This window comes from Coturnix japonica, chromosome 15, assembly GCF_054131305.1.
Source record: "Coturnix japonica strain WE chromosome 15, WE-NBRP24, whole genome shotgun sequence".
NCBI classification, from domain to species: Eukaryota; Metazoa; Chordata; class Aves; order Galliformes; family Phasianidae; genus Coturnix; species Coturnix japonica.
Window position 1 is genome coordinate 6,138,413 of NC_140677.1, and position 25,989 is coordinate 6,164,401.

At 43.0% G+C, this 25,989-nt stretch overlaps 1 long non-coding RNA gene across 4 annotated transcripts; it reads left to right on the plus strand.

The window, feature by feature from the left end:
• Positions 1-2,604: 2,604 nt before the first annotated feature.
• Positions 2,605-23,573, plus strand: LOC146758349 (uncharacterized). Of its 4 annotated transcripts, none has more exons than XR_014934587.1 (3): positions 2,605-6,927; positions 19,451-19,566; positions 23,096-23,573. It is a non-coding gene; the product is annotated as an uncharacterized LOC146758349 (long non-coding RNA). The 4 variants fall into 4 exon arrangements; XR_014934588.1 differs by lacking the exon at positions 2,605-6,927 and adding an exon at positions 13,729-14,022; XR_014934586.1 differs by lacking the exon at positions 23,096-23,573 and having other exon boundaries at positions 19,451-19,902.
• The last annotated feature ends 2,416 nt before the right edge of the window (positions 23,574-25,989 follow it).

The following is a 25,989-nucleotide window of genomic DNA, read 5'->3' on the forward strand; positions in this document are numbered from 1 at the left end:
CAGATTGTCTCATACTGCAGCAAGGAGGCAAATTGAATGGAGGCTGCGGGTTGCTGCTGGGCTGTCTTTTGCTGAACTTGTTGATTTGCATTCTGAGAGGGTATCACAGTAGATAATGGGATTTGTGAGGAAAGTTGATTTTACCTTGTTATCTGGAGGGAGAATAGCATCATCCTCTGAACAAGAAGCAATGCAGAACAGTAATTACTCAGCCAGGTGGAAGATAGCAGGGGAGCAGGGAGGCACAGCTGCTTACCCTGACCAGCCCTGGATGGTCCCCTGTTATAGAAATGTCATCACAGAGTTTCTTTAGGCAATTCCTTGAGGCTAGGAAACAAGAGAAAATAAACCCCTGCTCCTAGCTTGCAAAAATCATGAGCGTGATCTCAGGAAACTGGGAAGAGCTTTGACATCATGAGGTAAAACTCAGCTTTGAATTTGAGTGCATTTTCTGTGCCTTTTGGACCTTTAAGACTAATGTATCATAGTATCACAGAATTGTTGGGTTGGAAGGGACTGTAAAGCCCACCTAATTGCTGCTATGGGCTAGCTGCCACCTACCAGATCAGGCTGCCCAGGGCCCCATCAGGTGGGTACTTGGGCTGAGGAGGTTTTAGCAGCCATTGTCTTTGCCCAGTCTATTCCCTACCTCCTTCTTCTCCCTCTGGACAGAGGTTTCCAGCCCCAGCACTGTGCTGTCTCCCCTCAGCTCCTGGACTTTCCTTATTTGTATATTCAACTCTGCTTCTGGCAGTTCCCAGGAAATGCCCTCCCTTCATCCTCACCCTTTCTACCCTCCCAGCTTGAGAACCACTTTGTAAAAATGCACAAGAGAAAGCAGAGTCCAAAACAAGCTTAGGCAGTGACTATTTATACACACAAATATGTGAGTCTGCATGCCAAGCTGCTCTACAGAAATGTGTTTGTTTTCACAAAGGAGCTGTCTTGTTTACTCATTCCTCAGGATAACTTCTCTCACCACTGGAGCTCTGCACCCCACATAGTGGGACCATCTCTCTGCTGGAGGAGTCCCTACAGGAGCTCTTCTACAGAAGCACTTGAGCCAATTCCAATCCTCAGTGCATGTCATTTGGCATTCATCATGAGTTAGACTGTAGCGGTGCTTCACACCTTCTCAGAGTGCAGATATGGAAGTTGTAGGGAAGGGCCACAGGAAGAGGCTGGTTTAATCAAAGTCTGATCTGTTTACGGCATCATTCCATCAACTGCTTCCTCTGACTGCGCAGCTTCTCTTGGTGATATCTGCTGCGCTTGACTGCTGCTTAAGCTTTATGCCCTTTTTTGTGTGCTGCTTGTAGCATTCCCCTAGGATTAAGCTTTGTGTGTTGAATTTTAAGAATCTACTTGGTTGTCCTGACCACAGAATGAATTAACAATCACTCGTTCATCCTGAAACCACTGAGGTCCCTGTGGATCTTTTCTGGTTTGCATTCAGTGCCATTGGATCTTCCTCACCCCCTCAGTGTTATAACCACATTACCTCGTCCTCTGGAGATTGCTGGGTTTTTCCTCTGAGTTAATGAGGGAGGAAAGCACAGTTGTTGCTTGCAGGGGCTGGCTGACATTACTCACATAAGCTTGTGCAAAGTATACCCTCCGTCACAATAAGTGTATCTTACATGGGAGTTGAAACACTTCATTATGTTGGTTAATGTTACAGTTAAATCACTCATATGTGATACCATCACAGAGGCTGTCAGAGGTCAGCAATTTGCTTTTATCTTGAAAGCCAGAGTCTGGGCTCGCTGACATCTCATAAGGACACAAGGCACTAAAATATCACTTTTGTATAGTTCTGAGGTATTTCAAACTTTGATTCACTCATTCCAGAGGTAATTATTCTTACTTCTCTATTAACAGGAACTCTGTGCCCTGTTTTCCATGAAGGCAAACCCCAGCGTTACTCTCATCTGTGATCTCAACTGGTTTCTACCACACAAAATGCTCTCGTACATTTTGTAGAAGCTGAAAAACTTTTTGATTAGGCATCCCAAAGCCTCACTGCTCTGTAGACTTTGTTTAGATATGGGTAGTAGAGATAACAAGTGTTTTGCTTGAATCACTACTCCTAGCGAAAGCACGCTAATACTCCTCCCGAAGGGAAGTGGAAATAAAGGCAAAGGTCTTCCCCTAAAGTCTTAAAAGTTGTAGCTGGTTTAGAAAAACAACTCAGTTTCTGTTCTCCCTGACCTTTCCCTTTTTCTTAGTGCAGCGTAGGGAATCTGAGCCTTGAGCACCTTTATGGTACTGGGCTATTAGTGGTATTTGTGCTGTACTTATCTGTTGTGAACTCAAATATTAAAATCTGTTATTCTTTCTAGAACCTATAATCACTTATCTTCTCTGGCCCAAAAACATAAACTTTTATGATATCTATGTCTGAACTCCCCATACAGATTTGGACATGTCAGCTTCCACAATGCAGTCCCATGAAGTGTCCAGCATAAACAAGGTTAATTTCTTCAGTTTCTGAGGGAATATTCACTGGAGGGCTGGCTTAAAAAGTCCTGAAAGCTGATTTCAATACTGAAAGTTCCTACAGTTCCTACTTTTCTTTTTTTAAAGCACTATGTGATGATATGTGCCTTGTCAAGACTGAAGAATTTAACCATGACCTTTTATATGATGGTTGTAAGAGAGAGTGACTGCCTGCACCTGCCCTGCCTGCCCCCCAGAAGTGGGGAAAATGAATCTTATTTGGGACTTTGAAAGCCTGGAAATGGTGGATGCCCTTTTGCAATGTGGGGTATGAGTGAAAATGGTGTGTATTGACGGGAACTCAGAAACAGCCTTAGAGCTATGAGAAGGTTTTAATTTGTAGTGATGTGATGCTTGTTGTTTTCTTTTTCACTAAGCAAGGTGGGCTTCATGCAGTCACCGCTGCAGCAGATCTACCCAACCCATTCACTTCCTCTTAAAAGAAATAACTCCTAGGTCTGAATTTTGGCTAATTGCTCAGGTCAGCAGTACATGCACTATTGGTGGCTTCTGTCCCTGTACCTGTCCATCATGTTGCCTGCTCTGTCACCAAAGCTTCTGATCCTGTGGAGAGAGATTAGAAAGCAAGGGAGACAAAATATGTCATCACGTAATTCCCATGCAGGTGGGGCAGGATCAGAGCCACTGCTGATGCACACAAGGGAAAGCTCTGTACCATGGATGCACCTGCAAATGCCTGCACTGGAGCCAAGGAGGCCTCTGGATGGACTCTGGGGTAAAAACGATCACCTCCTGTGTCTCTGTGGGTTGTTCTCCCCCTCTCCTGATTGAACTCTTTTTCAGCATTCAGAGTCTCGGCCTTTTAGCAGGTAATTGTGTTTGGCTTTGTGGGTTATCCGTTATAAAAGGGTTCATTTTTGGCATGAGTGCTAAAAGTCTATCTCAGTGTATATGTTTTTATCCAAATCTTCCTTTTGCTGCCCACTAGCACAATTACAAGAGGTAAGAGAAGGGACAGAAGAAACAGAGCCCCCTTGAGGACACCTGCCTTTACACCCAGGTGACAGGAGGACACTTCTGATTACTTACTTGGACCCTCCTGTCCAGCACTGGGAGGACCAAAAGGAGGTGAGATGAGTGTCAACCAAGCAATAAAGACATTGTGCTGGAGCCTGTAGATCCCAATCCTCATTTGTTGCAAAGCCACTACTGCAAATTAGTCATTTATGTCAATAACCCATCTCCAGGCATAGGCATGTCAATTCTTTAGAGCATGATCAGCAGAGCTCCATTTAAGGGAAAGCTTACCCAGAATGGAGGCTCTTTGCAGACTTCACTAGTCAAAGGGAACAATTGTCTTAAAATACCATGAACACTGTATTTTATTGAGGAAAATCTATCAGTTGTAGACATGTCTGATTTATCAATGAGCTGACCTTAGAGAAGGAGGGTCTTGCATTTGTTTTTGAAAGCTTCTTAATAAATGTCACATAGTTCAGAAGGATCATAAAACTCCTATCTCAGACCTTCCCTGGAATGCCTGGGTAGGAAGGGAAGCTTCCCTCCTCAGTCCCTCAGGACTTGTTGAATTCTCCATGGGCTTCTCTATGAAAAATGACATAATTATGTTGCACCATTTGTATTTAAAATATGAATTTTGGAGCAAAGCCTAAGAAAGCTCCAAGCTTCCCCAGCCTAATGCTTGTCCATTTCTTTAACATATTCTCTGCTCTGTGGAAACATTTGTTGTTGTTTATATCAGTGCCTTCTCTTCCTAATTAGATCTGCACCATGCAGATCACAGTCTGTCACGTTGAGAGATGCAGCTGAGATAGCTCCTTACACTGCAATGGCAGTGGCTGCAGCAGTCTGGAGGAATCACTTTAGAGGCTCTGCTTTGATTAGCAGCAGGATTTAATCACAATTAGCTGATATGGGGCTGGCTGCAATTTGGCCTGGTCTAGGGAAAACAGCCAGCATCGTGTCAGCTAGCTCAGCTCTTCACACATGACCACATCTCTAATGAAGACTCGCCCTTTGGTGGACATCTGTCATGAAATTCTCCATCCTTCTCTCCTGCTTTCTCTTACATGCTGTGTTAGACAAAATCATTATAAATGGAGCATGAGTATAGATATTAGCTTATTGGTCTGGCTTTCCTAATGTTCAGGGCACTCGGGCTGTGCTGTGCTTAGTAAAAAGATGAACTCATGAAATGTAAGAGATAATGGGGAGGATGGGTCAGGTTTTCAACAGTACCTCCCACCCCTCATCTCTTGTGAGGTAAATATGGGATTGTGTCTCCCATAAGCACATTTCCTTAAAATCTGGGGTTCTCTCTTGGCCTGGAGCATGCTATTTGTCTTCCATTGCCTTTACAGCTTGTGTAGTGAGCATGCAGCACTGAAGATTGCTGTGGGTATTTGACTCTTCGACCGACTCTCTGCTAGGTACTGCTAGGTGAGATTTCTCTCAGTGATACCTGCAGTTGTGAGGTGTTGATGTCTCTTTCAGATCTTCTTAAGAAGCCAACTATTAATGCTCTACTCTTCACTGTTTTGTTTCTGCATTTTTGGTATGCTTTCTGCTCCTGAACTTCACAGTCTATTGCTTGAGGTTTGTAATGGCATTTAGACAATGAAAAAGCATTGTTAGCAAGAGGTACCTTTTGAAAATATTGCTACGCTTTAAGTATTTATCTTCTGTCAAACATATGGCCCTAAAAACATATTTTGAAACCAGATAGAGCTAAGATGTAACCTATCTATTATCTAACGCCTGTGCCCCACATTTTGGCAAATCAATCATTGCTATTCCAGTTAGGGAGCTGCAGAACAAGCTGTCAACTGATATTAATCAATCTTTGTCATTGCCCCTTTCCAAAAGTCATTAGCATGCTCAGCCTCACATTCTATTCTCCAGCAGAAAAATAGCACATTGTCAACTGTACTTTGGTATGAGTTCCTACACAAGTGACCTTACTGATTGCGTGTATGTAACCGAGGTCTGTATTTACTGAGAACCTCACAGTTTTTGTGCTTGGCTTTATTCTATTTCCACTCACCCTCATTTTTTTATTTTATTTTTTTTTAATACATATTACTTAGTTTTCCCTAGCAGACAAAACAGCTGTTTCCAAGGAAATGAAGATAGCTGAGAAGCTGTTGTGAACTCTCTAAGTAAATGAAGATATCAAGTACATTTGACTGTTGGAGCACCAAGAAATGACTTATGACCCTATAACACATTAAAAAACTGTCTGCCAACGTACATCTATTCCTGTTGTCACACAGCAATATTTTAAATCTCTACAAATGTGGTCACAGTGTAGTTAGCATGTGTAGAAATCTTTCTTCTTAGTTATCGTGGCTTTACAGATGGATTTCTTTGCTAGTTATTCCTCACCTTGCTTGGTAAAACCTGTCTGTAGGAAATTACTTCCTTACATATGTGTTGTGTGTGTATGTATATATATATGTGTGTGTGTGTATGGATGTATTTCCAGAGAATAGCGATTCAGTTTGGAATGGACTTTGTACCTCTTCATTTGGCTGGCTTTATTTCTGTTTCTCTCTCCACACCCAGGGAAAGAAGTGATACATGCTTTGCATGCATCCTATTCTGACAACAAGGTTGGATCCCAGAAGATGGGACAAATGCAAAGACTGGTGCTTTGCAGACTGGAGATTAGTGTGTATTTCTTCACCAAGAGCTGAACATGGAAACCAGAATGGTGCAAAATGTTACAGCATTGTATAAGTGATGGCTCTCTGGGGTCAGCAAATCCTGTCCCCTGCTGCCAGCAGCAAGCACTTCAGAAAATATCTTTGTGAATGGACCAGTCTTTGTATTAAAACTACCTGCAGTGCTGAGTCAGAAGTGGGTCTAGCCCAGGACAGTTATAAATGTGTTTCTTGTTCTAAGACTAAATGCAATCTGACTAATGATAATAATTGTTTTTCTTTCTGGCAGTCCCCTCTGTTGGCTGCATCCTGGTGCACATTTGAAAATACTGTAAGCACTTGGTGAAGGCAATGGAGTACAAATCAGATTCCAATGGACTAGTTTTCCTTTTTTAATGTTTTTAAGCAACCCAAATCTACCATTCTTAATAAATCAGTATCTTCGCTGCCTTCCATTTTCAGATTGCCTTAAGGTGCAGCCTCGGGAGAAGTACATTACAGGCTCAAGTCCTGAGCTGAAGAATGCTACTCTTATGGCAGTACGTTCAGGATCTGAAGCACGCTCTTGGAGCTGTCATTAGCTGAAGACAGCAGGAAATAAGTGGAAATGTTCCAGAACATTGCTGCTGAAAAACCTTTTCAAACAGCTGAGGATCCATGAGCCCCCACAGTACAGGCTGTGACATCCAGATATCTTCAGCTGGAAAAGAAAACGGAATATGAGCCAGAGCTTCAACAGCTCTCCAATGTGCCATCAGTTTCAATGGGAGAAAATCTCAGTCAGGTGGGTCATTCTCTATTGTATTCTCATCCAACTTTGTTTAACTAGTTTATCAGAAGAATCAAACTTTTTGATAGAGTGGTGGTAACTTTGGAAGGAAGATCTCCAGGTTAATGCCAAAAGGAGATTGCAGAAGTTTTGTATTGGTTCATACAAGGGCGCCTTGAAGTCCACCCCATGAAAGCTTCACGACGTAATTTGGCTGTCTTTCCTGGGATGTTTTATTATGAGTACTTAGTAGGAGATGTCAACACCGAAATGTCAGCTTTCCTGGCCAAAATAAAAGAAAGAAAGAAAGAAACGTCATCTTCTTTTATCCAGGTTTTATATAGAAAAATGCATTCAGGAGTTTCTGACAAACCAGATCCGGCCTGAGCTGGTGACAATGCGAGGTAACTGCCAGCAAGCCACTTAGTGCATTTAGCAACGTCTGAAAAGCTTCCCAAGTCCTCAGCCAGGTCTCTTGCTGACATAAACATCTTCAATGTTTAATTCAGGTGATGCCAAGGAGGAATGTGTTCCTCTTCATGTCAGCTACCTGTCCATGAGCAGCAGTAGTGACCTGCCTGGGCTGCAGAGGGACAGCTGTGTGACCACCCCTTGGATGTAAAAAGTTGGCTTTGGTGCCCACCGAGCGCTGGTGTTTTTTTTTCTGTCTTTATACTGTAGCAAATGAGCTCCATCTTCTTTCAGCCCGGGTGAGCTGGAGTAGCTTTGGTGATTACATATTTCATAGGCCATTGATTGAAGTGCTCTTACAATCCTTCCCCTTCTGAATGAACATTGGTCCCCTGGAGGTTTCTTCAAAGGGCTCAGGGACAAAGGATCCTGCTAAAGAAAACATTTGTGCAGGTCCATGTAGGCAGCCCTGCTCTGCAGAAGGGTAAGCACGTACTTGAGCATGTTGGAGAGGACAGCACAAACACACAGCTATATGTGTGGCCGAGTGGGTGAGCACAGGTTGTTCCAAAACCATTCTGAAAATGGTGCTGACATTCATCCTGTATCTTGGCATTTAATTTGTTTCCTTTCCGTGTTTTTTTTTTCCTCATTCTTTTTTGGCATATGCAAAATGTTAAATGGCAATACCTAGGACAGACTCAATATTCTGCCAGAAAAGCACCTTTTCCTCCATGCCATTGTCAATTCTCGCTTCTTTCTGTGATCATCATTCCTTCCTCCTTCAGTGAGCTTCTAATGACTTTCTGCTTGAGTGCTATGGTTACCGCTTTGCAACCACTGCTTTTAAAAACGAAGATTTTACTGCCTATCTCTGTCAGGAAATGAGTGCTGTCCAAGCAGTTCTGATAAAGATTGAAAGGAAATGAGACCTGATCCTCAGCCCTCCTGCAGAAGGAAGAAGTGATATTTGCAGCCGTTTTGATGGTGTCATAAAAGCACAGGGCACTTCTTGGCAAACAAATGTCAGCAGACAGATATTGCCGCTCACACTGTGCTCCTGTGCCAACTCCTCTGTACCCTCTCTCTGCAGCTTTGCTTGCTGTCCCAATGATTCTAGCTCTGTTTTGGGGGCTTGGCAACAACAGTTTGTATAGGGTTCGTGGCTGCCATAAATGGGCAGCTAATAGCCAAGAGTTGCAGTCAGTGTCCTTTAGATGGACGAAGCAAAAGGAGATATGCCTTCATGGACTGGGTAGGCTCAAAGGTCTAGCTTTATTATCATAGCACCTGTACTCCGCAGAAATGTTTTCATACCCATCCACTAAATGTGGATCTTGAGAATGTATTCCCCACCCAACACAGCATGGAGGGAAAACCCATAGTGCCACACACACTATTGCTCATTATTACTGTGTGGTTGCAGTTATTTCTAGGTAAAACATCAATTGTGATGGACAGTTTTCTGTTTTTCTGCTTGGCATATGCACTTCTAAAGAAATGAATTTTAACAGAGCATTAATTAAGTGCTGATTCCTGCTTTACCTGGTGCTTTCAAATTGTTTAGCACAGACTGTGTGAGTTAAGTGTTTTCATAATGGTGCAATTTTCTATTTGCTGTTTTTTATTGTTCCTTCACCTCCAGTAGTGATTTCACTGTTATTTTCCTTTGGATTTTGTTATTATTTCCCTTTTGATTTTATTATCTTCACCTGTCTTTTTAATTTCCCACCCAGAGTGGATGGGGTGTCTGGACTGTGCTGGCTTCTCAAGACAAGAAATAGAAAATGTTTGAGTTCTTGGGATAAAACACCATCATTGTCTCTTTATGAACACCTGGCTTTGTAAATCCAATTAAAAATTAATAAGAAGTCATCTAAGCTGCAAGGGCCCCTCATGTGATGGAGCACAAGAGGGCAGTGTTACGTTGAATTGAGTCACGCAAGGGTGCTATTAGCATGGGAACACTCCATGGCTGATCAATTTCGTTTGTTCGCAAGGAGGCACCTTCATCTCCAGGTCTGGTGCTGCTGCTGCTGCCCTAGGCAGAGCTATGGGGCACTGTGGGGCATGAATATTGCTCCGGGGCCCCAGCAGCCACCCTCAACCCATGGCAGTCTGCTGTAAACGATAGCTGTTGTTCATCTCTCTGTACCCGTGGAGATTTTCTTTCCTACTTTGGGCATTAGAATGCACATGTGACACCTGCCTGAGGGCTCAGCATCCGCATCTGTGCTTAGTGAGCAGGAGCACCAATCATGTACTGAAGATGTCCCAGCTCTGTGGGAGCATTTGTGCCACCCAGCAGCTGCTATAAAGGCCATGGTTGCTCCAACTCTGGGACTTGCCAATCCCAAGATGTGCCAGTAAAAGACTACTTTGTTTTTCCTCAGTGCCTCTTATGGAGCAATGAAAGAGAAGGTAAAACATAATATATGCATGGAAACTGCTGTGAGTGCCTAAATGGGAGCAGTGATAAAGGTATTCATCCCAGGAAGGAGGGATGGGGGTAGAAACCCTTCCACCAAGCCAGAACTGCATCCCACAGGGTACCAGCAACCTCATCTTCACAGCATGGTCCTCTTTTACCCTCAGGCCTTTGAGGCTCCTTTGTCAGCCTTTGGTTTTCCACAGATGATCTGAGGGTGTGGGTTCTCTCCAACTTTTTCCCTTTTTCAGGGGAGAAAGACTCTAAAAGCAATGCTTGTGTAACTGTGTAATGTGTAACTGTGGTGGTGAATCTTGAAATATGCATACTGCATATGCAAAGTAAGAGCTGAGCGTAGACATGCATAATTTATTTGTGCCTGGAGGCTGCTTGCTTTTCTGCTGTCTCATTTTCTGGTGGCTGGATGATGCTTGAGAATGAACTTAAACTGTGGACGTGAGCTCCAAGCTCCAATCTGCCAGTGAAGGCCACTGATGGACTCCTCAGTGCTTCATGCTGTGTCAGCCAAGCTCGCAGCCTCAGCTGATGTGAAGCCTTAGGAGATCCCACTGCAGGCGCAAAGCCTCAGGCACCACTCCTTGATGTACACAAAAGACCTTGTTTTAATAGGAATTAATTAGCAGTTTAAATACTTGCAGGGTAGGAAATCTCCCACGGGGTGTACTCATGAAGGTTTCTTTACACATTACCTCCCAAAAGGATGCAGACTTTCCCTTGCTTTCCAGCATCCCTCACTGCTTCAGCATGAGCTGCAGTAATTGCATTGCAGCTGCAAAGAACTGTGGCTGTAACTGTAATATCTTTTTGGTGCTCATCCATTCCCTGGTGTTAGATAGGATTGTGATGGGCAATAATTTATCACAGAGGCTGAGGTTATAGTGGCACATATTCATGCCCGGGGTGCCTTTAAGTGATGATGAGGTGATAATGTCAGCATAGCCACACATTCTCTTTGCATTATTTATTGCTCTCATGAATGACAAATTCGTATTTCAAAATGGCTGAGAGGTTTATCTGCTGCCTCAAAAAGTCAAATTACAAATGTGGCATAATCTTATCTACAGGGCAGACACTTCCTTTCATTATTGGCATTTAATAAGAGATTGTGCAATTAAAAAATGGAAAGAAAGAAAAAATAAAAAGGTAATTAACCCATTTCTAGGAACTTTGTGCCTTGAATAAACAGGCAGAATCTCAGTGTGATTGCAGAAGTCCAGCTGTCGGAGCTGCCTTTGCAGACAGATGGGCTGCGTTGCGTGTGAATGGCTATGAAATGCTGCAGAAGAATTCCATTCTCTTCAGGAGTTATAGGTTCTGTGGCATTTTGCTAAGGGGTCATCTCTCCCCTTAGTGCGTGGCAGCACAGCTGGGGCAGTGGGTGAGTATGAGGAGTCCCAGCTGAACCACAGTGTGATTTTACTGCAGCCTGGGCAGTCCTGGCAAACTGAGAAGCTCACACAACTGAGGTGACGGAATGAAACAAGAATTGCATTTGGTTTTCCTTGACTGATGGTGGTCACCATAGACCAGCAGTGGCTGTGGCCAACAAATAGAAGCAATTAGAGGTAAGTAATGCCAGGTTATCTCATCAGCAGTAATCAATGCGTGCAATGTGAACTGGCTGTCCTCTGACACAGGCACTGCATGGTATATGGCTCACGGTGCTGGGATTGCTGCAGTGTATGATGTTTTGCTGGAAGAAAAATCTCCTATGAGTCCTCTATGACTGTTCCACATTCCCTCATTTTTGCATAAATATGACTTGTTCCTATCTTTTGAAAGGAAAATCCCAGCAGAGCATTTACTCTTTCAATAGCAGAACGCATTAAGAAGGCCACAAATGTATCTAGAAGGAGGCATAAGTAGCAGCAAGGGAGTCTGCAAGTGGATATATGGAAAAAACTTACTCAAATGTTAGAACAGAGACAGAATCCCAGTGATATTCAGGTATTCAGCTTGGGGCCCTGAGCAACATGAGCTCTGCTGAGAGCAGACAGATAGGGAAGAAGTTAGAGATAACCCGAAGACCTCCAATAATCTCTCCTGACCCAAATTACTCTCTGAATCTAGGCCCTGATCAGCTCACCAATGTTTGGAACAGCTGAGAGCATTTGTCTGGCTGTTGGGGCACTGGAATGGGGGGAAGCTAAGGATGAGGAGTGCAGGATGGAGAGCATTTAGCAGCTGGACCTGCTAGGTGCAATGTAGTTACTGCCTCCTGTCCCCAGGGGATATCACTGCATGGTGACTGTTGTCACCTGGCCCCTCCACTGGGTATCCAGGTGGAGAAGCAAGGCTCTGCTCATCATTTAAGTGTGATGCTGGCTCATCTGAGTCTTGCACTCCTACCATGAGGTTAATTACTTTTCTTTAGATACATATGGCAGTGAAATCTTCCGTTCTTTTCTGTAGGATATTGACAGAAGGGTCAAGCAAAGGAAGGCTGGTGTGAATTTACACTTCACAATTGCTGTATTGTGCCTGGAAAACATTGGCACTAGTGCAGACACAGACCAACTGGAGTCACTGATGAAGTGGTTGGATAGTCAACAGAAGGCTTATCAGAATGGGGCAGCAGTTTCTCATGTCACCAAAGCAGAATTCTGGCAAAATGCAGAGGCAGCTATGGCAAGATAAAGGTGCCAGATAGTTCTGACAAGTTGCACATTATCAATCTGCTTCCAAAATGCCTGACTTGATCCAGGGGCTGTGCAGGTGATACTACATGCAAATGCAAACAGGACAGCAGCCACACAGTTCAGTGCAAGGTAGTCTGTGCTCTTCCTTATTTAGTTTTCAGTTCCCTGAGCAGAGGAATCACTGTAACTTTAACTTCAGATAATGGCTTCTTCAGCCCTTCCCCCTCCCCCCCCCCCAACTCCCTATCACTCCCTGTGCAGGTCCCTGAGCAGAAAACCAGCCCTGAAGCAGCAGCAGGCACTCTGTCCTGGCTGCAGGAGCAGCCTGTAGCCCTGCCAATGGATAAAAAGGGAGAGAGGTCCATTTTGTGCAGTGAGCTCATGCACTGAGAATGGGCTGCCGGGCTCATTGCTAACACATGCAGAGCCAGACCATGCACAGGGAGCTCTGGGGTGGCTGCGGGGCCCATTTGCCTGCAATTGCAAGCAGAGCAGGCGAGGATTACACTGGAGTGACAATAGCAATTGCACCTTCTTGGCCATGGGAGACTGGGCACCGACAGCCAGATGTTAACACAGGGGTGTTTCAACCAGGCACGGTGCTTTGATGTGTGTTGTTTTTTTTTGTTTGTTTTTTGTTTTGTTTTTGTTTTTTCCTGAACTCTGAGTCTATTTTGCTAAAGACTAAAATACACTTGGAGTGCTGTGTTGTCACCACAGCTTCCGACCCTGCCCTGGGATCTGCCAGTGGCCCAGAATAGAAGAAGTTTTTTGGTAGAGGCTTAGTTTCCGAATGAGTGAAACATCAAGCAATTGCCACAAAGCTTTTCTCTGAGTAATGGTCTTGTCCTTTTACATTTGGGAGACTATCTGACACTGTCTGTATTGGCTGAAGATTAAAGGGTGAAGGGAGACTGTGGGTCTGGATGGAGTTTCCTTCCACTCTGTCCTGGCAAAACAAAGCAAAGACAGATGTGTGTCCTGCCCTGAGCAGCTCAGGGCTGAGCCAATGCTCACTGCCCACAGTGTGAGGAAGGAGTGCAGTGGTAGCACTGGGAGCTGGTAGAAAGGCTGATGAAGATTGATTCCCTGGAGGGGACCGTGCCATCTCCTGCAGGGCTTGAAGGATGGGTCAGTTTGGGAAAGTGTAGGTGTAGCTGGTCCTAGGGATAAGGGTGTGCTAGACTCCTGAAATGGTCATTTGAAGTCCTTCCCAACATTTTGGCCCTGTGAGTCCCAACATACCTCCCTCTTTCATGGGAGCCCATGAAGGAATCATGTTCTCCATGTCCTCAGACTGGTTCTGTTGGGAACTGCATATCCATCCTGGCAGTCCCATTCCCTCTTCTTTTCATTCGGACAACAGGCAACAGTGAAGCTCAAAAAGTTGGGTAGATGGGCATGTAAAAAGCCAGACATGCTTTATGCCCAAAGGTCAGACAGAATCAATATGTCCCCACAGAGCATATTGCATCTAATCAGTGTTTTCTGGCAGAAAATTTCTGACAAGCCTGAAACCTAAGGCTGGATTTATTTGCAAATGCCTGGTGAGTGATAAGCAGGTGATTTAGTACAGCATTTATTTTGCACTGGAAAAAGAAATATATTAAGGTCAGTGTGATTTTTCCTCTTTTTTTTCTTTTCTGTTGGGTGGGGGAATGGTGGCTGCCCAGCAGGTCGTGGCAGAAGCTGTTTCTGCTCTACTTCTGGGCCAATTGTTGTGTTCTTGCTGCTAGAGATGGCAAAAAATAGGCACTGTTAATTAGAGTTGGGGAGATGCCAGTTCTTGATTTGGAATAAAACCGAAAGTGGTGGCAACTTTTAGAAGTATTTTTTTTTCTTGCAAAACAACTGAGATTCACAAGTCCCTACATCACAAATCCAGCGGTGCCTGCAAGGAGCAGCAAAAAGTCCATTCAGCCAGCTGCAAGAAATGATTCTTCTTTGTATGGTGCATTCAGCTCTTTCCAGATGAAGAAGCTGAACTGATTTACCAGCAAAACAGAAAGCCTTTCCTTGCTTATGTGCTGGACTGAGCATCCTATTGCAAACTACTGTTTGTACATTAAACTGTGGCATGAGAGAACCCAGGCTGTCACCAGGTCCTGAAAAAGTCTGCTCAAAATATTCTACCTAAAAAAAGTTGTTTTGGATAATAAAACCAATGCAGGAATTGTTATCTGTATACACATATGTAGAAGTCAAAGCAGAGACAAGAGGATGTCTATGAAAATGAGCTGATTTGCTAGCTCCCTTTTGAAGGCAGCATGTTGAAAGTGAAATGCTTGTATGGAACGTGCCAGTATGGTCAAACTGTCTCTTCCTTGTAGCGATGGCTCAACAGCAAGAAAGTACAGTGTGCAGAATTGCCAGCGCTCTGTCTTAAATCATTGCTGCTCTTTCAACTGACGTTCAGAATGGAAATTATTACTGGGCTGTCTTTCTGTGGAGGTCTATTGCATTTAGGCATGTCTAATTGAGAACATCTCATCTGCACACAGGGAGTGCTTGTCCTATCACCTGTCTGATAGCTTGGTGTTTTATTACAGTGCCTCTTTGTGCTCAGAGCATGTGCCCTTTTAGACCTCCGTCTACATACCGATTGCAGCAAGCATTTTAGTGATCTTTTAATTTAGTCTGTCTGGCTGTGCTTACAGAAAAACGACAAATACAACCAAAATATAACCAAAATAACTCTTTTCTGCTTGATCTGAACTCCCAGTTTTGTTGTGTGTTTCAGAAAACTCAGCTCCACAGCTCTGACTTCAGCCAGGCACTCATCAGCCCATTGATTTCTGCATAGATCATGGTCTCTTTTCCCAATTACCATGACTGCAGAAGACTTAGAATTGGTGATTTTATGTTTTGAAGACAAATTGATCGTTAGAAATATTAATAATGACTGCTTGACTTTATAATTAGCTATGTATTTATATCGTGTGCAGGAGCTGTTAATCTTCAATTATCACATTCCAAATAATCCATTTGTATTTAAATGAATTGACATGTAATTGCCATCTTAATCAATCTAAATTAAATTCTTATTTAGGAGCCTTTGCTTTGTCACTTCTAACTTTTCTTTGGCTGGCAGCAGTTTGGTTTGGAGGACAACAGGCTTTGCTTGGCACCCAGAGCCCCAAAGGAGCTTGCAACATCCCCATCCATCATATGTTAGGGATCATGATCATGAGACTGTACTGTTAGAGGCAGGTTTGTGTCTTCTGTCACTGAGCCATTGGATGTCTCCAGAAGTGGATTCCTTGGATCTGAGATCACTAAAAATTATCTTTTCTTTTTCACATCCATAAAAATTCTCGATGATCTGCTAATATTTATAACGGCTTGTTTGAAGTTTGTCACTGTATTGATTTAGCAAGATAAGGGCTCTGCTGGCTGATTGTCACACCTGGCCAACCCCCAGGTGAAGGACAGGAGCTTCAGAGCAGCCCATGGCAACATACAGAAGTAATGTCTGCAGGGGGCTGGGAACTGTGCAATGAGTTTGTAACACCTGTGGCTCTCAGTCCTACACAGGTGAGCTGGTTTTTGTGGTTCAGTTCCACACCCACACAGTGAAGATTCAATTTTTGAGGACCCTGCAACTTTACTCATCTTAGTGAGACAAATATTTGTGTGTCTGCTTGGAAGGTTTTATTAAGAGAAGGAATTGCATTTTGGTGCTTTTCTAAGTAGTTGTCCTTGACCATCTTTTTGTTGGTGAAGAAAAATTAGGCATATTACCATATTGTTTCTGGAGATGAGAGGAATGCTCCTTGGTGATGGGTAAGTTATATGATATTGTTTAGAGCCACATCAGCATTCAGTAGGTGAGGATCACAGCAATTCTCTTCTCTTCTGGGGAAATTGCAATGTTTTGTTTTTTCTTTCACTTAACAAAGAGAGGTTCTCTTTTTATTGAGCACAGTCAAAACCTGAGGAAATGATTGTTCTCTGGAGAACTGGAGTGGGTGTAAATATCTCTGTAGTGAGCAAAGACTTTGAAATCCCACCAGGGAGTTTCTGAGGTGCTGAAAATACTGTTCTAAATAGTTTTGCAATATGTTTTTCATCCCAGTGAAACTCCTGTCAAAGCAATCACAAGCGAAGATATACCGTGCTTCAGACTGATCTTATTTTTCTGTCTGTGTTCTTCTTAATGAAAATAAACAATAACAAAACACAAAACAAGTTAAGATGCCAGCGCAGGTTGCCAAACACTGCTGTGCTTGGGGCAAGTAGGGGAAGATGGGTGTACTGCATGTTGTGTTGCACAAGGATGTTGACCAAGAAACAAGTCAGAAGAAGTGAAATGAAAAGAAACCAAGGCACCAAAATGAGTGTGGGTGTTAGGGAAGTCTCACCTGAGGTCTGGTGTTGCTTATTTTGTTAGCTGTTCCCAGCTAAATTCTTTGTTTTGTGGGGTTTTGTTCATTAAAGCTGTTTGCTGTCATCTTTCATTTTCCCTATTCACTCTCCTTTCCCAATGGCCAATTGTCGCCAGCCATTACTACCTGGAATAATCTGAGTGACATTTATTTTTACTTCTTTTAAAAGAATTCCACTACCTTTGCTACAGGATGGATTACATCCTGTTTAAAGTCAACAGAAAGACTTCAATGAGCCTCAAACTGGACCTGAAATTGTTGCTTCCTTTCAGTTTTCTAAACATCATATTTACCTCCTAGCAACCATCATTTGCAGGCGATGTTCCAGCAACATTAAGCTCTTGCTTGTGTACAGCCACTGGCATCCTCGGGCATCCCACAGAGCTTTACAAAGCATCCAGGGGTAGCAACTCACTCCACTCTCTACAGGTGCCGTTTAGAGAGCAGCATTGCGCAACAACCTGAGATGCAAGATAAAGTACTGACCAACAGAGGCTGTAACAGGAGGACAGGGAGCACTGTGGAGTAGATTGATACCCCAGGTGTGACAGAAGTGTTTGAGAATCACCTGTGGGTTTACTGCCTGGAGCATCCCAAGTGGGTGGTAAAACTTATCCTGGGGGCTGCAATTTTTTGTCTCACCTTCAGTCTTCCAGTCCTGCTCTTTGACAGTCACTTTGGTGCCTTTTTATTCCTTCAGCTATGGCAACTCTTTACACTTCACCAGTTCATTTTTTCTGATGCTCTGGGATGTGAATGTCATTTGTTCAGGTAGGAAAAGGTGACGTTTGCCTGCTGGGAGCAGTGGTTTTTTCCTTCAAGGCCTGACAGATTCTCCAAGTTGGCTTCGTGCTATTTGGTCCCCTTCTGCTCCTTTTCTCCTGTTCCTGGGTGCCCATTCTTTAGCTTCAGTCCCTTCACTGTGTCACATTCTCTCACTGTTAAGCAGCAAGCTTTCAAAGGCAGATCCTCAAAACAGTCCCTGAAATGACACTGCAGTTTTCCTTTCTCCCAAGTGATTTATACATCCAGTTTTCTCCATAGAAAATGCCATTCATTATCTAAAATTATTAGTCCTTTTTTAGATACCTCACCATAATAGACATCTTACAGGGTCTGCACAAATAACCCCCCGCTACTGTGTCCTATCTGAAAGCTACTGGTGATCTTCCTTGTTCATTCGATCTGAAAAGACTTATTGCTGGTGATACTGGTGGGGTGATTTGAGGTTAATTCATTGTGGTATTTCATGAGAATCTCCACTTTGGTTAAAGGAGACAAAAGAAGTAAATATTTAGTGCACTAAAACGTTTCCAGAACGCAAGTTGAACATGCAGAGCTGCAGGGCTAGAATTCGGAAGACAAGTTAAGACTCTGCAGTCTTTAAAATGTTAGAGTTATTATTTTTAGATGTCATGATGTTTTTAATGAATTCTTGAATTTTTAGGGCCTGGAGCAGTTTAGTTCAGGAGAATTATAGTTATAAGATGCAGTGCATCTTTTGGAATCTTCCCTGGTTTTACTGAGTGGAAAAGGAATGCACGAGAAAATTACATATGTATGTACATATATTTTCTGTGTCGCATCTATATACATACATTTGCTGTGTCTGTTTTGCTAAATGGAGAGTTTGTGCAGGTTGATTCTTTACTACAAGAGGAAAAGAAATTTAGGAGGAATGAAACAAATATAGATTGGATTTTACTGGTGCAACAGTCATGATATCTGGATCATGTAGTAATTGCTACTTAGCAATTTCCTCTTCCACGGTTATTAAGAATCTATGAAAGTTGAAAGATGATGAGCCTGAGATGATAGTTGGTTTATGCAGAGTCTAATGAGACTTATTTTCTTGATAAATAGAATATTTATTGAGAATAGGAAAGCTAATTGATGAATGTTTATAAATTAATCTTATATTCTTTCTGTCATAGGATTTTCATCAAAAACTTGCAGCAAAAGCAATATCAAGGTTACGTATGATGCTTTATTCTGTTTCTCCAGCTTTACCTGAGGTTCCCCATATAAGTTTCAGGGGATGCATTTTCAGTAGTAATTTCAGTCACCACTGATATGGCCACAGTGGGAGCTGTACACGTGAAGCCTGAACCCACTTTGTCAATGTGGATAATGGAATGCTGTCACGTTAGATATCTTGGCCAGCTCAGATGACATATGCTGTAATAATTACTTGACTGCAAGTAAAATAATACAGAGATATATATTGATGTTTCAATTACCTCTTAAATTGCATTTGCTGAGATCCCTGGGCCTGACTTGGGCATTAAAGTATGGATTGTATTTGATTCTGAGAACACATCATTTTTTTTCTGCTCAACCTGTATGAGAGCTTCTATTTCCATCCTTGTGACTAAAGAACAACAAAATATTTACATAGCAAATTAATGCTCATTTCTTATAGAGAAAGGATTGCTCCAAGGAACCTACATTAGTATGTTTTTCTCTGCTCCCCTCTTCTGCAGTCTCAGTCATAAATAAGTAGCTGAGTACTCATGGGACAGCACGAGGGCTTCTCACAAGCAATTGTTTTTACAGCTCTTTTATGGCCACAGTGTTGAGGAACTAATGGTTTGAAACGGAATCAGTGGGGGTTGTAAATTTGTCTCTTAATGTGGGGTTTTTTTTCCTCCCAGGAAATCAGGTGATGGTAGAATGGAGATTCCTGAAGGAGCTTCTTTTGAAGGCAAAGGTGACCTCTTTTCAGCAGCACATTAGTTGGCATGGTGTGAACAGCTGCCATGACTGCAAGGTGAGTTCCTTTATTAAAGCAGGAAGGATCCATACATATCACCGGTGTTGGATGCTGCAGTGCTGTGTCTCTGCTGGGAGTGGGGATGCAGGAGAACAGAGTGGTAACACCTCTACAGAATGACTGGAGGAGTGAACTCAGTTCTGGTTTCCACATCTTGGAGAGGATGCTGCAGAACTGGAAAGGGTGCCAGGAAGAGACATATGAGCACAGGAAAATGTACCTTATGGTTTGGGATTCATAGAGTTCAATCTGTTTAACTTATCAGAAAGAGATTGCAGGTTAAAATGGATCGCAGGGTTTACATACTTCTGTGTAAAATAAATACTGGGTAAAAGGGTACTGCGTGATTCCCACAGAGGGTGGTTGTGTAAATACTGCTATTGTGATGGTTAACCAACTCATGGAATTAACCCTGTGAGGCTGAGGCTGGAGGCACAGGTGTTGTTCCTGTGATTTGTCTTCCACACTCCTCTCTCCAACGCACGGCTGGTTAAAGGACATCCTTCACCTGAAGGTCCAACAGGACTTTTAATCAGAATACTGCACTCCAGAATAGCTTCTCATTTATGCTTCCTGCTTCCCTTTATTTTTTAAAACTTTTCATACTAAAAGAGAAGGCAAAAAGGGCAGAGAGGAACATGGAAATGAGTTATACTACTCATTTCCTAGTTTTGTTTAAAATAATAATAATAATAATTGGAAAGCTTTCAAGATCCTTGAAGTCCTAATGGTGAAAATACCACCTTTTACAATCAGACCAGCAATTGGGCTTGGGGGAGAAGTCCTGCACACCCTCCAGCCAGTTCTCATAGCCATGTGAAAGGATTCTGTTATCTTTCTTAAGCTAATTTTAATCTATTGTATTTGCCAGTATATATACTAATATAATAAGGATAGAATATTACCTCCTTCCTGAAGGAGGAAGTGGAGCAAGTTTGGGTGACATGACAAAGGAGCCTGTGGGTAGCAAATCATTGCTTGTTTCCTCTTCCAGAGCACCCAGCCTACAACAGTTGGGGATGGAGGGGAGAGAAGGGATCCTTGAAACAGCCCTCCATTCTGCAGGCAAAGGAGTGGATGGGGCAGGGAGAGCAGAAAGACCCTATGGCTGGGGTTCCCCTTCAGCCACACGGGAGCAGTGCTGTGTGTGCACATCATGGCATCAGGAGACACACCATCAGCTGCAGTTTGGTGATTGTTCTAGGTCCATTGCCCCTCAAGATCTTCAAGAAAAGACCTTATTTATGCTTTGACATTTTCTTTGCTGGAGGATTGTTCTTAAAACACTGTGGATTGTGGATAAAATATTGTTTATGTATAAAATACCATCGAAGTTCAGTTGGGTCCTGAGCTGACCTTGCCTAGCACTCCAATCTTTCAGCTTTCATTTGATTTGCCTCCAAGTGTAAAACATGCTGCTGCTCCTCCATGCACTACAGAGAGCTTGCTCCCCAGTACATGCCTAATTTGTAGCTAATATTCGCATTGTGGCTACTTTAATAAGAGTACAGATTTTTTTCTAAATGAGATGCATATGTGGCTCCTAAACTGGCATTTTTTGTCTCAGCTTAAACTTTTCTCTTCAAGATGCCACATCATACTTCATTTCCCATACTCTTGATTTCATTCCTAGCCTTTGTCAAAATAATGCCAAAAAGGCAACTAGGACCTACCCTGCAGAGAAGGAGCAGAAGCCATCTACTTCCACTGCTCTGTTGGCTTTCTACTTTTGGGGTAATACTTTCGGGTTGGGGAAGAATACTATCTAAATGATGCTTTTTTTCTAAGGATGGGAGTCCTGGCAATTTTCTCCCTTGCTTTTCTCCTAGAAAGCATCTCTTGCATGGGATGCAGAGCTATGAGGTGGTATCGACTCCTTCCAGGGCAGGCTGGAAGCTCAGAAGATGACTGTTGCATTCTTGCAAAGCCGCAGACACTGAGTACAATAAGGCTGAGCCCAAATCCTGGTGGGGAACAAAGTTATAACTCAACCAGCTGGAGCTGAGAAAGGCCACTGGCTCTGCTCCAGAAAGCCTGGCATGTTCTGATGTTTGTGGAATATCCTCTTGGTGCTTACCAGGACAGACTGCTGGGACGAGAGTAAGCTTATGATGCTGAGGGATCTCCTGGGTTCAGCTGGAGCAGAAATACCTCATGGTTTCTCTACATCTGGGGGGAATTAGTAAGTCCTGGAACACATGAAGATTAATAATAAGAATAAAAAGCTTTCCTTCCACCCCCCGTCACCTCCTCCCACTGACACGATTTAAAGATTTAAAATCAGTCTGTACCGCAGCCAGAGATTGGAGTTATGATTGTAATGTTTCCATTTAGAACAAGGAAATTGAAGTAGGGCAATTAATCAATAACAATATGGGAAAGTACAGACTGAGACATTCGCTTGAAGCTCACATGCTTAGCTAACTGAGGGGAATTTTAGGAACTTCTGTCTCTTGCTGCCCTGTACGTTTTATATTACCAACTTCCAAGTGCCAAGAGAAGCAGTGCTTTGTGTTCCTGCTGCTTCACCCAAACCCATTCATTTGCAGGGAGCGGATACTTAATTATGAATAATCCCAAAGTGTTTCCCTGTCTGTTGTACAAACTGCACTCAGGCCTGTTTCATGCAGCCATGAAATGCCATCATCCCTCAGGTGAAACAAAGCAACTCTTCAGCAGCACAAAGCAAGGCTGCACAGCAATTTAGGAAAGGAAGTGAAGAATAATGGATTCATTTGAAACTGCAGGGGGATTTTAACTATGCAGAATGCAATTACCAGAACTGGAGTTTATCCAGGACACTGGGGTTAAGACCCCATCTATTATAAAAGATGCCACGGAATTGCCAGCATCCTTCCCTTCATTTCCTATGTGCTGCTCATTGGTGATCCTGAGTGCACTCTGGAAGAGGCCAGTCCTGTTTAGATTGTGAAAAATGATGGGACCTCGGGGTAAGGTGCAGAGGAAAAGGCAATATTTATCTCAGACCCGAGCTTTCCTTTAACATGCTATACAAAAGTCTTTGTATTAGAGAGGGAAAGGAATGGCTTGAGTATGTGACTACCCAGAACCATGGAATCAGGGCAGGTCCTGGTCTGTGGTGTAAGTGATGGGCTGCTGAGTAAACAGCATGGATTTACAGCCTCCGTTTTTCCATCAGAACCTTAACCTGGGAATGGACCCGTATCCAGATCAAGTTGATGAAAGTTAGACCGTGAATCCATTCAAACAACCAAATCCTTCTTAATCTAGAACAGAAATTCCACATTTTGGTGGAGGCAGTAAATGAAGGATGGTATCTACAGCTTGCTGGTTAGCAGAGAAGAGCAGTGTCACAGCCCCAAAAATGCAAATAATTGTCTGCATAACGTCTGTTTGGACCTGTCCCCCAGCTGTCTGGGCCCTGGAGGGTTTCTTGACCCCTCAAACCCACCAGGTCCTCTTCTGCCTCTCCCTTGTACACACGGGCCTTCCCTTGTTTAGTAACTCCAATTGACAAATAATCAATAAGACATTTCTCCTGCAGCATTTACACCCTAGTGGAAGCAGAGAGAAAAGGCAGATATACTACAGGCTGAATTTTAAAGGAGAGGCTGGATTTTAAAGGAGACAAGAGGGAAGTGAAGCAGCACAGCTGAATGTGGTGTCCATACACGGGAGCCATGAGTGGGGCAGGTAAGCAGTAATGTATGGTGTATGAGAGTCAATTTGTGTTCAGATGTGTATATTCTTAAGTGCCATGAAAATGAATGTTGGATGTCAGTGCTCAACATACCTACTTCTGGACATTTGGATGATTAAATTGAGATTTAATAAGTCCTGTGTCCTTTTGCCTATAGATTCAGGTATTAGATATGCTCAGTGCTAGAAGTGCTTGTCCCTCTTGTCTACTTTCTATTTAGAGAGTATTTAAGTCTTTAAATTTATGTCATTAGCTGCCTGTAATTATTGCATATTTAAGTCTGGTGAGAACAGACATATTAATAAAAGAAGGAAGCATCACAGTGAATGTGAATAACATGGACTGCTTGCCCACTCACAGGTGTTGGATGAAAAGTTGCCATTTACTACTGAAACCCCAATAAATAATGCTTCAGTCTCGTAACTGCAAATCTTCCTAATAGAATCTGGCTACTTCATGCCCTGTGCTATAAATCAGTGCCCCTGACAAGTGGGCTTTGAATTCCTGGACAAAAATAATTATTGAGATTAAATCAAAAGCGTCATGATGCATGTGAAGGCAGTGTTAGCCAGGATGAACAAAACTGCTCAAAAGTGGCTTATAAATCTAGGAGATGGCTAAGGCTGAACTGAAGAAATGTGACTGGGATGGATTTTCAGGTTTTATTGTGCACAAGTATTGTACATGGTTGAGTCTTCCTGATCCTGCAAGAGAGAAGACATGGCTTCCACAATGAATCCCAACAGGCGATAACACTGGACACAGTGATCATGCCCATACCTCTTCTGCAGTGGCATTAAGTGGCACAGAGTGATTTACACCAGCAGAAATACAAAGAGCACAGATAGCAAAAGGTTACCCAGGGAGATCAAACACCATTTGTAGCTTTACTAAGAGGAGGGACAAGCAAAACCTGGAGAAATAAACTCTGCTGGAATAGAGATTTAGTCCATTTTGAGAACTGCACGTATTTCCAAGCATATTGGATCTGACAGTGTCTGTGATAGCTACTGTGTTGTGTATCAGCCCAGCCATTGAGCCTTTACCCAGTTTTTCTCCTGTACTCAGTGACCATTCATGGAATATCCCTCACAGACACTGGCTGAGCCAAAAACTGTGTGCTATGCAGCAAAGAGCAATGCTAAGAAATACAAGAATATGTGCTTTCTAGCTTCAACAGGTAAACTAAGTACGCATCGGAGATGGTCTATTTACTTAATGTGAAATAATGCTCTGCTTCAGATTCATCCTTAATATCCTCTCTTAAACTACTCTAATGTATTTTTCACACGTAACGTTCCTGTCTGGAATAGTTCTCAGCTTATTTTCTTCAGTTCTTCTCTAGAGGAGCAAAGATTTGCATAACATTATGTCAGAAGCCCACTGAGGATATATTACATGGAAATTTTGTAAAAACAGGTTCATTCTCAGGTTGTGAAGAAGAACTGGGCTCACAGCATGGCTTTGTAAAGCCACCAAAGGCCAGACAACACCCAGAGGTCCTGTTTGCTGCCAATGGTGCCCAGCCACCAATGGGAAGGCACTGAAGTGTTAATAGATCTGTCACTGCAGGACATAGAGCAGATGCTGCTGGGGCAATTCAGGAAGAGTGGTTGCAGAAAAACAATTGCGATTCATAAGCTTGTGGAAGGGGCAGGGCTGGTGCTAAGCGCCCAGCATGGCAGAGCCATACATGACACAGCAGCTGTAAACACAAACCTTATGGAGCTTGCCTTGTTATCCTCAACTCCCACCTCTCTGCACGGATAGAAATTTATATCTGGGAAAGTTTTTCACTTTTGAATAGTGAGCAATATGCATTTTTCTTGGAATTCTGCCTTTCAGCAGATGCACAATAACTTTAACTTTTTTAACAGCCTTCATCACGCTGAGAACATTGATAGTAACAGCTATATTTTATTATTTTTATAGCAGGTTGTAAGGGAAATGAGTTTTACTTGCTGTGTCAAATGAAGGTCACCCTGACCACTGCTTGTTCCAGGGAAACTTTAGCGGAACTGCTGTTGTAGCTCAACTTTGGGTAGTATCATTAATGAGCAAGGGGGAAAACAGCCTTAAGAATCCAGAGTACAAAAATATCTGCAAAATCCAAATAAGAAATCAATAGCACAGCATGAAAAATGGCAGAGGAAGTAAAATAGCTCATCTGCTGGCTCATTTAGAAATACTTTGCCCTGACCTGAAGCTTCAGCTAAGGGAAATACAGGTTTTGTGTTCATTGTTCTAATGAGCTCCAGCCTCACTGAAGAACACCCAGCTCCCCTACTTCTGTCTCTTGTTCTCTCTGTGCCCTGCCTTGTTCAGCATGGGCTGCTCCAGAGGCCAATGTCATGGCACAAGTGTGATATTTGTGGTCAGAAAGCATTTTGCTTCTACAAGTGTGGTGCAAGCACCTTCTAAAGCAGCTCCAGCAAGTGGAGCTCAGCTGGTGTGGATTCTCACATTAACACTCATGAAAGATTTTAGGGTAGTTTCTCTTCTCCTTGTACATGCAAACTTACAAGCCAAAACTTTGTGGTTTGTGCCTTAATTTGTTATGAAATTGTGCATATTTGCAGCATGAGTCAGAGCTGGTCCCCCAGCTGAAGATAAGCTTTCTGCATTGACTTCTCTTCCAATCCCACCAGCTGGGCATGGTGCTGATAAAACATCCTCAGCTACAGGAGGTTCTCATGAGTGCCCAATGGCCACAGGTGTTCTCCAGCCTGCTAAGCAGG